General features: G+C 36.5%; 1 protein-coding gene and 1 long non-coding RNA gene across 4 annotated transcripts in view; both read right to left on the bottom strand.

The window, feature by feature from the left end:
* gfra2a (GDNF family receptor alpha 2a) overlaps positions 1 to 15,488 on the bottom strand; it is a 94,959-nt gene that overhangs the window by 60,180 nt on the left and 19,291 nt on the right. The window lies entirely within an intron of this gene.
* LOC307173708 lies at positions 6,012 to 8,968 on the bottom strand. 2 transcript variants are annotated; one of them, XR_013823901.1, is made up of 4 exons: positions 8,879 to 8,968; positions 8,666 to 8,711; positions 7,409 to 7,553; positions 6,012 to 7,288 (listed from the first exon to the last, which is right to left on the bottom strand). It is a non-coding gene; the product is annotated as an uncharacterized lncRNA (long non-coding RNA). The 2 variants fall into 2 exon arrangements; XR_013823902.1 differs by lacking the exon at positions 8,666 to 8,711.

Here is a 15,488-nt window from a genome sequence, read left to right as displayed (position 1 = left end):
CTGCTACTGTTCACCATCAGATGTCCCAAAAACTGTGTGTAAACTTCATATTAAAATAAGAAGCTTTGTGACTCTTGAACTGAGTTGGGGAGACAGTAAAAACCCTCAACGATGAGTGTGTGAAGATTGTGCCTGTCAAAATTAAAAATTAGCCAGCCTTTGCCTACAGTACTCCCTTCTGAAAGTCTCTCGGGAGCTTTAATCCAGAATTCGACATTCACAATCATTCCATGTAATTCACACACCTGCATACTAGCAGGGGGCACTTGGATCCTTTTATCTGTTGGGGAATGCGGATCATTGGAGTATTTAAGCTGTGTCAGTCTCGTTTTATCATACCGCGAGCTTCACTGTCACACAACAGTTTCTGAGGCGGATGGGATACACATGGATGTGTGCACATGCAGAGATGTGATGAAAGATGGCATATGTCTTCAGACGGTCCCTAACTCACATTAGATCACTAACATGGAACAGTGCGTATTAAACATCACTCCACCTGCTGACCGAGTGTCAAGGATTCACTCTGCAGTTAGACAGACAGATAGAATTGTATGAATTATCCTAACTAAAATGAATAGACCAAAACGTCTGGTACAATTAAGTCTGAAAGTAAAATGACTTGATTATACATTTAAAGACATCTGAAAAGATTAGAAGGATTCTAACTTCCACTGCAGATAAACTAGAAATATTAAATATTAAAAGGTCAAAAAAAAAAAAAAAAGTGTAGATTAAAAAATATATCTGTAAGCAAAGGAAAAATCTTTTTAAAAATGTCGTTTTACAAAAAAACACATCAAGTTTTTAGAAATATTTAGAAATATTTTAAAAAAGGAAAAATGTTCATTACACCTCACATTTCTGTATACATATTAATAATTTTTTCTTTTTATATTTTGAATATATTTTCCATGGTAAAATTATTAAATAGCATTTAAAAAAAATCGAATTATCTGAAATGACCAAAAATTTATTCTGAAATTAAAAACATGTTCACCATTGAAGAGGTGCATTCAAGTCATTGTATGTATGAATATATTTTTTTTTAATAAATGAATGTATCCTGAGAAAAAATAATCATGTCATTGACCCTGAAACTTAATATACAAGGGTGATTTTGTTTGTATAAATGTATTAGAATAACTGTATACATGAAACAGTGTCTGCAGGGCCTGCCTCATGACATTATTTAAAAACATTATCTGGAGATGGAAAGTCCAGTTACTTTTAGCCAAATTATATAAAAAGTCAACAGAGCATAGGTGTGAATGACTAATGACCTTTTATGATACGTGTCAGGTACGCTAATAATGATTTTAACATTCCGGAAAACCACCGGAGTAAACAACATCCCAAGGGAATGAAAAATCACAAATGAGATCTCTTCAATATCTCAACTGTTTCCCCAATATTGACAATAAGATCAAATGGAGAACAAACTGAGACATTGGCTTTCTTAGATGTTTCCCCTGAAAGCAAAAACAACTGGATGTCGAGATGGTCACATTTGTGTCTAGTTCTATTACTCCTAAGCAATTTTACGAACAGCATCAGATAAAGTTTATACTTCAATGGAACATCTTCGTTACATTCCCTGAGCTTTGACAAAGCAACCTCTGTGTGATCAGCTTTTCCTTTGGGACTCTGTCTTATTTTCTCTCTTTGTTGTGACTGAATAGTTATGTTTGAACTTGACAACCCAAAGCACAGTATGAAGCTGTTTTAAATAGCACGTACTAAATGCACAGAACTTAAGAATTAGCATATGTCCTTTCCCGAGTGACATTTCAATCTGAATAAGAGCTCCATCTTTCAGTCGCTCTCCCTTTGCCGTTCCTTCACCTGCAATCATCGCAATGTGAAGTGAACTCTGATGGTCATTTGGAGAGACAGCCTATTACATGAGTCCACAGGGAGTCTGTCTCTGTTTTTTCCCTCGTGTCTTTCTCCCTCTCGCTCTTTCTTGTGTTCTGTCTCTTTGTCTCTGTTATGTGTCTGTCTCTTTTTGTCAGTAAGCCCAGCTCAGGAGTGCCGAGGTGACAGCAGAACAGACAAATGTTGTCTGACAGCTTTCTGCTAGAGAACACTCACCGTCTCACTGTTGCATCAGGTGAGAGATGCCAAACGGCTTCCACAGCTGCACGCGGACAGGGTTGGCAGGATTTTAAAATGAATTCCACTACAGGGTTTTTGAAAAATTTCTCTAGCACTGGGTTTTACAATGTGTGGACACAAAAGTGAATGGGGAAAATATAGCACTAGTCTCTCAAGCTAATCATTAGCTTATCTTTCTCACATAATTTTACAAATCCATATTTGGCCTAGTATCAAATGACTTGATACTAGAAGACATTTATCATAATGTATAATTGTGCTTGTAGACATGTAAGCGCTACTCATAGCATTTTAGCTTCCCTTACAAAAAAGAAGTTTATTCAAGTGTGCTATTAGTATACTTATTTCAAACTAAAAATTAAAAATATAGAAATATACTTTATGTACTTCTCAGAAATAAACTTTACAAATTAATTACAATTAAGTATAGCTACTTGACTTATACTGACAGAAAAGTCTAAGCTTATTTGGTATATTTACTTGTACTCAGTCTTTTGATCAATATATACTTAAAAGTATAATTAAGTATCCTATTGCCGGGTTCAGACTACACAATATCAGCCAGATTTTGGCACAATCCTTTTGAAGTAGGGTGCTTTGGTGATTCGTAAATGACAATGGCCGTTGGGATGCAAGAATCGAACATTTCACCTCATATAGTATGTCATAGTGGACGACAACCGACGCTGTGTCTGCGATGTTTCACGTTGTCACATCAGAAAGACAAGCATGTATAAAGGTGCAGTCTGTAAGAATAACAGCTAGTGGTCAAAGTAGGTACTGCAGTCCAAATTCAAAATATCAGAGATCGTTGTTTCTCCCGCCCCCTCTTCCTCAGACTCGACGCTCACGTGGGTTGCCAGTTTGAGGACACGCAACAGGAACAAACGCAATTGACAATGAAAGCCGAGGAGACTTGCAACATAAGTCTTTGCGCTTTAATATGCTCTCTCTCATAGAGATTTTCAGATGGATACCGATATCAGCTTTTTAGGTTGGATAGAATCTGCAATCTCTGCCCCAGTTTGTTTGCTGGCTGCAATACGGTGTGTTTCCTGCCAACTGGCATCCCAGGGTGTCGAAATACTGATCTGGCAGTGGACGAGATCACACAGACCAAAACAAAAACAGACATTCCAACACGGAACACACATTTCAAAGTAAAATAACTGGCTGTAGAAGTGTTTTTCAGATAAACTAGTAGGCTATGTGAACTCAGTTACTCATATTATGGTATTTTTATGCTTTAGTAGAGGGAAAAAGTTACATACAGCACCTTTAATTTTTTTTCCGGCCCTCCACAAAGGGTTCTGTCATATCTGTGAAGTTGACCAATAAGAGCACAGAAGCTCTTCCATACACAGTTTCAAACTGTACTAACCGATTCTGCGGGAGTGTGGGCGGGACCTTGATACCATGCGGCTCCACTTCACGCTCACTACTTACTACTTACTACTTCTACTTTAATATATTTTAAAATGTAATTTTTTCCTGTGATGGCAAAATTGAATTTTCAGCAGCCATTACTCCAATTTTTCAGAAATCATTTTTGTTTACGGTCTCCTGATGGAAAGAGCGATCTAGTACAAAACAAACTGCATCCAAACATGGATCTAACACTAGACAGGTGAGGCTCATCCTGTGCTTTCGTTTGCCCTCACTGTTTTGCCATCCCTTTCTTCAGGATATGTATACCATTAAAAAAAGAGCTCAAATCCTGAGGTGATGAAGATGAATATTTAAAATCTCCCCTGTGCAGGGAGCAACCACTTTGATGGATGTTTGTTGGAAGACCATAACCGTAAAGAATCATTCCTCCACAGTCTACTTTCCACCCCAGTCTGTTCACTGTGAAAAATAAACACAAAATCAATGAGCACAGTATAATGGAGGAAGTAAACTCAAAAATCGCCTGCCCTCCTGAAAGAGGACTTGTCACAAAAATGAATATTTGTAGTCAGGCTTCAACTGCGGGCTAATTCGCCTGTGTAGTTAGTCGTAAAAATACAGAGAGAGAAATTTTTAGAACGGAACAAAATGATGATAGCAACAGAGATCCCAATCTGCAGCTAAATCACAGTGTGCTACGCTTCACTGATGCATGCTGGATAATTGCTTTTGTATAATTGTTTGTGAAGGACTAGAGAATGAGGAGACCGCACCATTATCCTTAGACATTCAAAACATGTGTGACCTCTACGACATCCCCTGACAACATTTTCAATCAATGTCACATCATTAGGCTCTGCAGACCATTTTAATACTGTTACTGTAATGAGTTTATACTTAAACAAGAGATTTGCTGATACAAACTTGTATATTTATCTGTAGTCTCTTTCTTTCCCCCCCCCCAACTTCATTGGCATAAGAATAACAGAATGTAGTTACCAATCCAATAGCAGTCCTTAAACGAGACATTTCCCTTCAATACTGTCACCACAGCCTTTGTTCATAAAATTGATGTTTGGGACACACACTGTGTCTAATAAGCCTCAGCCCCCCTGTTAATACTCCATTAGGTCAGCAGGAAACAAGTAATTCAAGCAAAGCAAGCACTAATGTCCCTAAAGCATCAGCCAAGACATTCAATATCAACCTGACTGAGCAAGGCCTTTGATCCTGTTCCAAATACACGGGATATAGAAACAGACTGTGATTCAATCCACATCCAATAGTTTATTTTAGAGACATCCTGTTGATAGACTTAAAGAGCATGAATATACATAACCTGTGTGTGTGTGTGTGTGTGTGTGTGTGTGTGTGTGTGTGTGTGTGTGTGTGTGTGTGTGCATGTGTGTGTTGTTTTGCATAGCAATACGAGTACAAAAAGTGTCCACAGAAGTGAGCTAAAACTGGCAAATCCTCCCTGTGGGGACATTCAGAGACACCATTAAAAGGAAAAATCATTCATATTATTATTATTATTATTATTATTATATTTTAATTGTAAAATGGGAAAATTAGTAATTATACTTAATTATATATATATATATATATATATATATATATATATATATATATATATATATATAATGATTAAAGTCTATGGTATGTCATTTCACAACACATATACCTAATAAAATGTAACTAATCATAGAACTGTGCATTTTGTATGGCAAAATAAATATCAGCTTTTAACAGGAATAAGATTTGGTAACACTTTAACACAAAATTTTACTGTATCCTTGTTATATTTGTTACATGTACTTACTGTAGTAATAACAATAAATTATGCATAATTACTTCCCAGATAGCAAAAATCATCTGGCCCAGATCTGGCCCAGACACTTCGTAAGTTCTGGGCCAGATCCGCACAACGGACTCGGGCCGGTGTCTTTTGGCACAACGGGCCAATACCGGCACGGATCCGCTTTTTCCTCATCTGGACCAGAACTGGGCCAGCTCCGGATTCCTTTATGGCGATTTGGCCCACGTGTGGGCCAGATCTGTTCTGGATCTGTTCCAGAATCATGCCGGATCAGGGCCAGCTCATTTTGTTGACAGTACACAAACACACTCGCTCGCTCTATCTAATTAGTATACATATCTAGAATTTCATGAATCTTCTCATTTACATGATCTAATATCTTATGGTCTTATGCCACTGATATTTTTTTCTATTTTTTTTCTGTTTTTAATACAAAATGCTTAGGCAATAAAAAGTTGAATTACTGTACTTTTTTACACTAAAATACCACCTGATAATCTAGTGTCAGCACTAACTCACAGCCACTACTTCACAGTAAACATGCATTCAAAGAAAAATTATTTGGACAGTAAATTTGACATATTCAAGGGCTTTATCTTTTGATAATTTTTTTATTTATTAAGCATATTAAAACAAATTCACAAAACAATGCAAAACAGTGCCACTGTGCATCTTTTTTTTTTTTATATATAATTTTTGCACAAGTACTCAAAGTTTACATAAAACACTTAAGTCTCTACTTGCCGTTAACGGGATAGTTCACACAAAAATGTAAATTCTGTCATTAATTACTCACTTTCATGTCGTTCCAAACCCGTAAGACTTTCATTCATCTTCTGAACACAAATTGAGATCTTTTTAATGAAATCTGAGATTTCTTTCCCTCCATTGACAGCTACGCAACTACAAGTTGAACAGTAAAGAAGATTTTTAGCTGAAAATGTGGTCCTTGATGATTCGTACAATGCAAGTCAATAGCTACAGTCAGTTTGAGAGTCAAAAAAACATTACAGGCAAAACAAAATTAATACCTGTGGCTCCTGACGATTCATTGAGGTCGTATGAAGCAAAACATTTGGTCTGTCAAAGAAACTGAACATTATTTACAACATTATTACCTGTAATCCACAGCCTCTGCAAACAGTCCTGTGTCACGGCAGTCTTGTTTTGCATGTAATGTGTTTCTTTTTTTACTCTCAAAGTGACAGTATTGAATTGCATTATATGAATCACCAAAGACCACAGTTTCAGCTAAAAATCTTCTTTACTGTTTAACTGAAAAACAGTCACCTATATCTTGGATGGCTTGAGGGTGAATAAATTAAGAGCAAATTTTCATTTTTCAGTGAACTTTCCCTTTAAAACAGTGACACAATCTCAGAACTTTTCTCAATGTATATTTGAAAGAATGTTTTGAATGGGTATTCATGTTGTGTAGTGACATAAGCCTCATGAATGTATTATTTATCCCAAAAATGTGGCATTGATCAAAGAGGCAGTGAAAAGTTGCAAAGAAAAAACATACAAAAAATAATGGTAACACTTTGCAATAAGTTTCATTAGTTAATGTATTAACTAACATGAACTAACAATGAGCCAAACATTTGTTACAGTATTTATTCATGTTTGTTAATGTTAGTTAATTAAAATCCAGCTGTTCATTGTTTGTTCATGTTAGTTCACAGCACATTAACTAATGATAACAAATCACCTTTGATTTGAATGCATTTGTAAATGTTGAAATTAATATTAACTAAGATTAATACATGCTGAAGAAGAGCAGTTCATTCTTAGTTCATGTTAACTAAGGTAGTTAACTAATGTTAACCAATGAACCTTATTGTAAAGTGTTAGCAAAATAATTTTATAGAATGTAAACACATCAAAAAACAATCAGGACAGGTCGGAAAGCCATGGTATTACAAACCACTTCATGTGTGCCGTTTAATTCCCATGAGGCATCTGAAAAAGAAAAAAAAAGACCAAGAAGAAAGATTTTAGATATTCATGTAATTGTCACACTAAATAAAGAATCTGACGGCTGTTCTGTACTGTGCTGTGCTTCTTATATCTGAAATTTACCTCAGTTAAGGCCTCTTTGGCCCTTGAACGTTCCTTCCAGCCACCATCACGGGTCAAAGGTTAAATCAACGGATGCCGCAAGAACCTATTCCACTATCTGCTGCACTGGTAGAAGACCACTGGTAGAAGTTTTTCCTTACAGCTCCTGTTGAGAAAAAAAAAATATGTGCAAAAAACATCAACCTCCAACTAATAAGCTTCTGAGTCCTGATTTATAGTTTTTCTATAATGTAGATCAGTTAAGGGATAAACTGGTAGGCCTATATCAATTACTTAAATATTAATTTAAATTGATCAGAATCAGATATCACATGATCCTTCAGAAATCATTCTAATATGCTGATTTGGAACTCAGGTAACATTTCTTATTATTATTAGCAATGTTGAAAACGGTTGTGCAGCTTAACATTTTTGTGTAAATCAAGTTGAACAGCATGTATTTGCATTTATTAAATTAAGATTATTAAAGCATTTACTAAATATAAATTCTTTTGTAACATTTTAAATGTCATTGACTGTTAATTTCGATCGATTTAAGACATCCTTGGTTAATAAAAGTATTAATCTTACAACAGATGTTTGAATGGTATAGTTGTTTCCACAAAAGTATGAAGCAGTACAACTGTTTTCAACATTGATAATAATCATAAATGTTTCTTGAACATCAAATCATCATAATAGAGTGATTTCTGAAGGATCATGCGACACCGAAGCCAGGAGTAATGATGCTGAAAATTCAGCTTTGATCACAGGAATAAATTAGCCTATATTTTACTATAGAACGTAATAATATTTCACAATATTACTGTATTTTTGATTAAATAACCACAGTCTTGGTAAGCAGAAGAGAATAGCATCATTAGTTGACAAACTAAAAATTAACTGCACTTCTACATCATTTATTAATATTTTTTAATGTTAATTTCTACATATACTAATGTATTATTTAAATAAAATGTTGTAGGCTGTTTGTTAACCTTAGTTAATGCACTGTGAAGTAATGACCAAACAACGAACAACTGTATTTATATTAACTAACATTAACAAATACAGTAACAAATGTATTGTTCATGGTTAGTTAATTGTAATTAATATTAACTAATGTTAACAAATGAAACATTATTATAAAGTGATGGTCTGCGGGAGGCCTTATAGCTAGTTTAAGCTAACGTTAACGCTAGCTATCACTAACATTTCCGCAGTTAAAACTTTAACAACAGTGAAAATAAATTAAAGCAGTTAAAATTCGTCAATTACATATAATTACAATCCTCTGGGTCGTCTTCGTGTTAGCATATGCCCTCTGAAAACATAAATAAGAGTTAGGCTAGCTAACATTACGATTCAATGGCGATCTAAGGAGCAATGAAAACTCCAAAACTTACGTTTAAAATTTAAGCTAACGAGTACACAATATAATCAATAAGAAATTAATGAATTAATAAAACAGTTTGACCATGTGTGACTTACCTTGGTGAAGTGTTTGAGGTAGGATACCGAGTACCGACTGTGGCAGCCTCCTCTTCTAAACTCCAGAAAAAAATGTTTCGCGCGCTCGTCTCCACGGATACGGCCCGAATCTGTTTTGCGACTGTTGTTCCCGCCCACTGAAACCGGGCACGGGCTGGATCCGTTTTAGAGCAGTGAAACGGAGGTGACTGTGACGCGGATTTGCCGGTTTGAAGACGGATCCGGCTCGCAGTCACCTGCTGTCTGGGTTGCAACTAACCCAAACCCTAATCTTAACCCTATAGTAAGTGCATGCTGTTAATTAATATTGCTCAGTACTTAAATGTATAATTACACTGTAACAAGGGCACAGACTGCATGACATTATGTATTGTTTAAAAAAAAAAAAAAACTACACTATACAGATTATAAGTCAAATCTGAAGCAAAACCAGTTAAGAATCACTGAGCAGACTAAACATGAGACAAGGGGAACTTTTCTCTAAAATGCACTTGTAAGGAACTTCACAAAAGTCCTGTGAGACGACTGAATGAACAGCTGCCTTAAATACCTATTGTGCGTTTCAAAATTCTGTACATTAATTAAAGAAACAAACTTGTTTATCAAGAGCACTTGGCACTTCAGCCAAGACACCTCTAGGGAAATCAAGATGGTAATTAGGAGTAAGATCAGAGAGTTCTTAAGGAGTAGTGCAGCTACAACATGTACACTGCAACACACAGTAAAGAGATACACTAAAAACCTGCATCAATAAACACAGCTGAAAATACTTTAAAATCCTCTCTGAGACAACTGAATCTGAGTTCTATGAGTAAGGCATTGCAGTCTTGCAAAAGGATTGCGTAGTGTTTCCCAATATTTTTTAGTCTTCCCAACCCAACTACCTTCACATACTCATCGTGTTCCTACATCACATCAGAAATGTGTTATTTTTGAAACACTTATATATTTAAACATAATAATATATGAAAATCCTATACTGTATATCATTAACCATTGCCATTATTAGACATGTTTTTCTCTTTGTGCCAAAAATGTATATGCACCAAGAATGCAACTACATCATATTCAATTATAAATTAGAGATTGGTGATGAATTACCTCAACAAAACCAAGTCTTTACATTTTCCCAGAGAGATGTGGATTAAATTGGAATCTCACCACATTGTCCTTTTTCCATTTGCAGCAAATTGAGGCAAATGAGAGATTTGGAGGGCTCAATCAAGAGGGCTGAGGACAATAATCAGTCTCTGGATGGCTGACATATTTGAGTTAATTTAATTTCACTAGGCCTCTCCTCCTGTTCAACCCAATGATCAACCCCCCCCCCCCCCCCCCCAACCCCAAATCAGACATAATCAAGGTGATTATCAAGGTGATTTCTCAAATGTAATTTACTAACTTGTCCAACTACATACATGTAGGCATATGAGCAGTGAGCACTATATTCAAATGTCTCAATTCAAAATGTACATCAATTCATTGACAGTGTCAATTCACGTTTGCCCAAAAAACCATTAATGTCCTCTTCCTCGCTCCTGTCTCCCCCAAGAAGAATATCCTCATTCGCCTGGCGGTCATCGCCGACGCCTAGTAAGCTAACATTAGCAGTATAACGGTGCGTGTTCACTACAGCGGCAAAACTCCGCTCAGTGCCACTGGCAACGCTGTAACGTCTCCGCTTTGGTTGCGAGTGTGTTTAATCGAAGTTTTTTTCAACACACGGACAGTATAATCATCAGCGATGCTGCACGCGATTTCATTTAGAAATAGACAAGATTTGTTTCCAAATGCACCAAGCAAAGATCCTTTCAATTTTATAAACTTTTATAAACCCAGCCAATATAATCACAATAAACACATCCAAAATAAAATATTTTACACAACAACTGCAAAACCACTCAATTGACATCTGTCCATTTTGGATTTAGATTCATTTTCTGTTGCCGTTAAAAAAAATGACACATTTGCGCGTACTTGTTGTGGACCAACTCAACTCTGTCAGATTGGGGAGGGAGGGGGGGAGTGATAGAGGTCATGTAATCTTTATTTATTTATAATTTATTATTATTATTATTATTGTTAAATTAGTGTTCATAAACGAGTTATGTATGGTCTTTCAAGAATTTCAGGTTAATAATATAACAATTTCTGAAAAATATTTTTAAAGCTTGTGTCATGTGGTGCCCCCCTAGTGGTTGTGAATGGTTGGTGCCCCTGGGCACTGGCCCAAGTGCCCTTATGGATAATCCGGCTCTGATCAGGCTCAAGTATGGATTTACCTGAGATATGCCTTAAAGGGCACCTATTATGACTCTTTTCACAAGATGTAAAATAAGTCTCTGATGTCCCCAGAGTATGTATGTGAAGTTTTAGCTCAAAATACCCAACAGATAATTTTTTACAGCATGTTTAAATTGTAATTTTTTGGGGCTCAGAAAAACGCGCTGTTTTAGTGTGTGCCCTTTAAATGCAAATTAACTGCTGCTGCACGACACAGGGGGCGGAGCTTCATGAGCTCGCGCTACAGAGCCAGGACAATCTCATCTGATAATATCAGAACAGAAACTCTCAGTTGCGGTGTTCATTTCGACTCGGAGTCGGACAATAATGCCCACAGAGCCAGAGAATATATGCTGTATGGACATAGAACAGGTATAGTTTAGTTTAATTATGGTTATAACTTATTTGTCATCTACTTTTATCCACTAATACAAGCCTGCTGTAGCAAAACCCGTCCGAATGATGACCAAAATATACTGACGAGTTCAGTGAAGTTTATTGTACATCACACAAAAGATGAGCGTTAGTTTTACTCCAGAGAATCTCTGTAAGAGCTGAATAAACATAATATAAGAAGTGCGCATTAAAGTCTTATCCATAAACTCTCTCTCTCTCCTTTTCATTATCAACAACATACACAGCGAAGTACACAAAACACTCGTTACAACTAACAGTAAACAAATATACACACCTTTTCAGTGGGTGCTTAATAAACTGGTAAACCTTATATCCGTAAAATGACTCGAAGAGCTGTCATAAAGAGCGCGCTTGCACTTTCATTTCTTCCATGTCCAGTCACGTTAGGCCTGTTGCTCCGGAGAGTGTAAACTTGATCACAAACAGTACAGATCCATCCTTGAGTAACAACGGGAGTAAATGAAGACTGCTATGTTCATTCTTACATCCATCAACAACACACCTCAATCGCTTAGGAGACATTCTTGTCTACAGCTGCTCAAGCGTCGAACAATGGCGGACTCTGTGTCCAGCTCACTCAGGGCGGGTCTAGGCTCAAACTGAAGTGTCACTCAACAGTCGTGGGAGGGGCCTGCTCAATTCTACGTCACATTGCGCCGAATCTGAGAACAGCTCATTCTGAGACAGTGCTTATGATTTATTGAGATTGTAAAAAAACCACTGGGTGGATTTTTATCATTCTAGGGTGGTTTTGCTCACACACTGCCAACACACATTTATGTTCAAACACCATGTAAAAGTGAATTTTGCATAATAGGTGCCCTTTAAGGCGGGCATACACTGTGCGCTTTTCGTCCGATTTTGAGCCGAATTCTGACTCGTGCGACTCTTTTTCGTCGTGTGTCGTTTGTCGTGCAGTGTACAGGGGGAAATGAGAGGCGATAAACCTCTCACGACCGGCAATCTGATGTTCGGAAGAAATTCTGGCATGTCAGAAATTTTGGTCGCTCCTCGTGACTGTATCGCACAGTTGAAACAAAGCTACCAATTGCCCTAAACTTAGTGTTTTTTCCCTCACTATGCCTGCGCAAAAACAGAAATTTAACCGTTTCATCTGCAGCAAGAAAGGCTGCGTTTAGACTTGGCATTAACATGCGACCTGTATCCGGATGTTGTCCACATACACATTGAAAAGACAAGTGTAAGCGCGCTTCTGATCGGAATGTTATGCGATCAGCGTTTCCCCCTCCTCTCTCCAGGAATTGCTGCACGTAGCTGTGTGGTTTTGCGATACAGTCGAGTGCGAAGTACATCACAAATATACTGAGATGTTTGCCCTCGCACCCTAAAGTTGCAGAACCATTCATTTTCTGTAAAGAACATGCATTTTTCCCACCACAGCTGGCAACGTTCTCGGATACGTTTCTCTGTGCCGTTTCCATTATGGAATCTATCCACATTATTGGTACTTGCAGCCTCCTCATCCTCCTCATTTTACGTGATTTGTAAAATGTACCCCGACTGAAAACTGTTTTTAAAAGAAAACCCACCACTTCAGGTCGACTTTGCACCGGAGCCATCCTTTTTTTTTTTTTTTTTTTTTTTTCACGGGAATGTGAGATACGATCTGTTATCCAGATACAGAATTGATGTGGACAGGTGTAAACGCACCGTGTCCAATCTGCTTGATTAGATCACGGTGATCGCATGTTAATGCCAAGTATAAACGCAGCCAAAGAAAATGAAAAGAGGGAGATCTTAATTTCTGTAGCTATCAAACTAGCTACAAATTACTGTTGCTTACCTCCAGTTTGTTGCAAAATGGATAAACCTTACATTACTCACGTCTTCCAAGTCACCTGCGATGTAGCCACCGAGCCACATTCATTTGTTAAACATTTGTCCATGTTAAACAAACTTTTGTGAAATAAAGTTTTTGACTCATTATTGCAGTGTTCAGAAATATTATAGAGTCAGACTGTTAATAATTTTAATTATAGGCCTATAATTCATTGTAATCGACCTAAATGTTTTTAGACAATTTTCAATCAATCAATGAGGAGGAGTAAGCTTCTATGTAATCTTTTATTATCCTCACAGTGCGTTGGTTATGCGGTGATGCGCTATGAAATGATTGCGTAGCAAATTAATTATAATTTAGGGCCTAATTAGGGCCTTCCCTAATAATCCTAATAATACAATAATACTACTAATAATTTAATGCATAAATTGGAAATGCTAAATCATCTTAATATTGATAGCTGATGCTTGTTTTGACAATATCTCTGGATACATGATATCGTCTATTGGCGCAACCCGGCGCGGGGGTTTATCGTGCATATTTCACACGTATAGTGTGAGCAGTCAAGTCGCAGCTCGATGTTCGGACCATATAGTGGAAACACATAAATCCTGAGCTTTAGCTTTACATCGCATGCAATCTATTCGTTCAGTGTGAGTAGGTACCTTGCTGAAATTGCACAGACATCGCACAGTGTATGCCCAGCTTAATGCGACATTAGGAGTACAAGACAACAAAGAAGATATTTGATCATGGGAGCAAGACAGAAAAATGCCCAAAAAAGTCTCTAATTGAGATCCTCATTGTGTTGTGCCTTTCTCTTCCTGTCTTCCGTTCATGCTGTAAAATTCTTTCAAAATGACATGCTGCAGTAGGCAAATACCCCGTTCTCTTAATTTGTGGTCCATTTTAGATTTGTTCTGCAAACCCAGTGGGACTGTATGTGCACAGTGTGTACAGTACGTTCTTTAATTTAAAATCCCTGTTTAAAGAGCAGGATATGATTAAAATGCAAAGTTTGTATTTGAGATTAGTGAGGTGACATATAGCTTTCAACCTGTCTGTTGTAGCAAGTTTTGTTTTGCATAATAAACTATAATAGTGAATCAATGATAGTAAAATATCTCTGATCCAAAAATAATGTCAATGGCAGTAGACATACTATTATTTTTTTATTTTTTTATAAAATAATAAATAATTGTAAAAAAAGTGCACACTGAAGGAATATCAAGAACTGAGAGAACTAACTAACTAACTAACTCCTACAGACTGAACACGTAATATGCATATGCATGATGTCGCCGTTTTCCCAAATTCATATTTTTGTAGTTTACACAGAGACAATAATGGTATTTTTCAAAAACCTGCACATTGAAACACATTTTCAAAAGTTTGCATTTTCAGGCCCCCAAAATGCCGTTGTTGTGTAAATGAACTGTCAAAATGCATAAAAAGTTTTCCGTTTTTAGTTGAAAACGGTGTTGTGTAACCGGCCCCTCAACATAAACCTGACAAAGTCCCTAGCAGGTAATTAATATTGGGAATAAAGTGTTTAATGGGTAGGTTTAGGGGTTGGTATAGGGGAGGGCTTTAGGGACAGGGACAAGTAAACCCCATCCATTTACGATTTTGATAATTATAATCATAATAACAACGTATTCAGTGTATATTGCATACTGTTTTTTGGAATACTACAATATACAGGTGCAAATATGACTAGTATCTGCCACTATTTCCTCTAAGTATCTAACAACTGTTTACACTAGTGCAAAGAAAATACTTTTGGATGCTATTTACACTTAGTGCAAATAGCTGCAGCCTATAGTTTTATTTATTTTTAGTTTAGTTATTTTTGTAAACAAGATAAACTAAATGGAAAAAAGAAAAATTACTTTGACAACTAGATGGAAAAAAAAAAAAAGTTTATAGTGCAACTCTAGGCCCTATTTGTATGCTCTATATGCAATTAAAAAAAGAATAATATTGCAAATGCACTCAAAAGGTTATTAGAAAAAAATCCCTAGGCTCATAAAGGTCAAAACAACTATTTTCAATAAAGAATTTTACTTCGACAATGTTGTAGTTACGGTTTACATCAGTTGTACATGT

Source organism: Squalius cephalus, assembly GCF_949319135.1.
Source record: "Squalius cephalus genome assembly, chromosome: 16".
Classification (NCBI taxonomy): domain Eukaryota; kingdom Metazoa; phylum Chordata; class Actinopteri; order Cypriniformes; family Leuciscidae; genus Squalius; species Squalius cephalus.
Note: the sequence above shows the minus strand (reverse complement) of the source record. Positions and strands in the feature narration are given on the sequence as shown.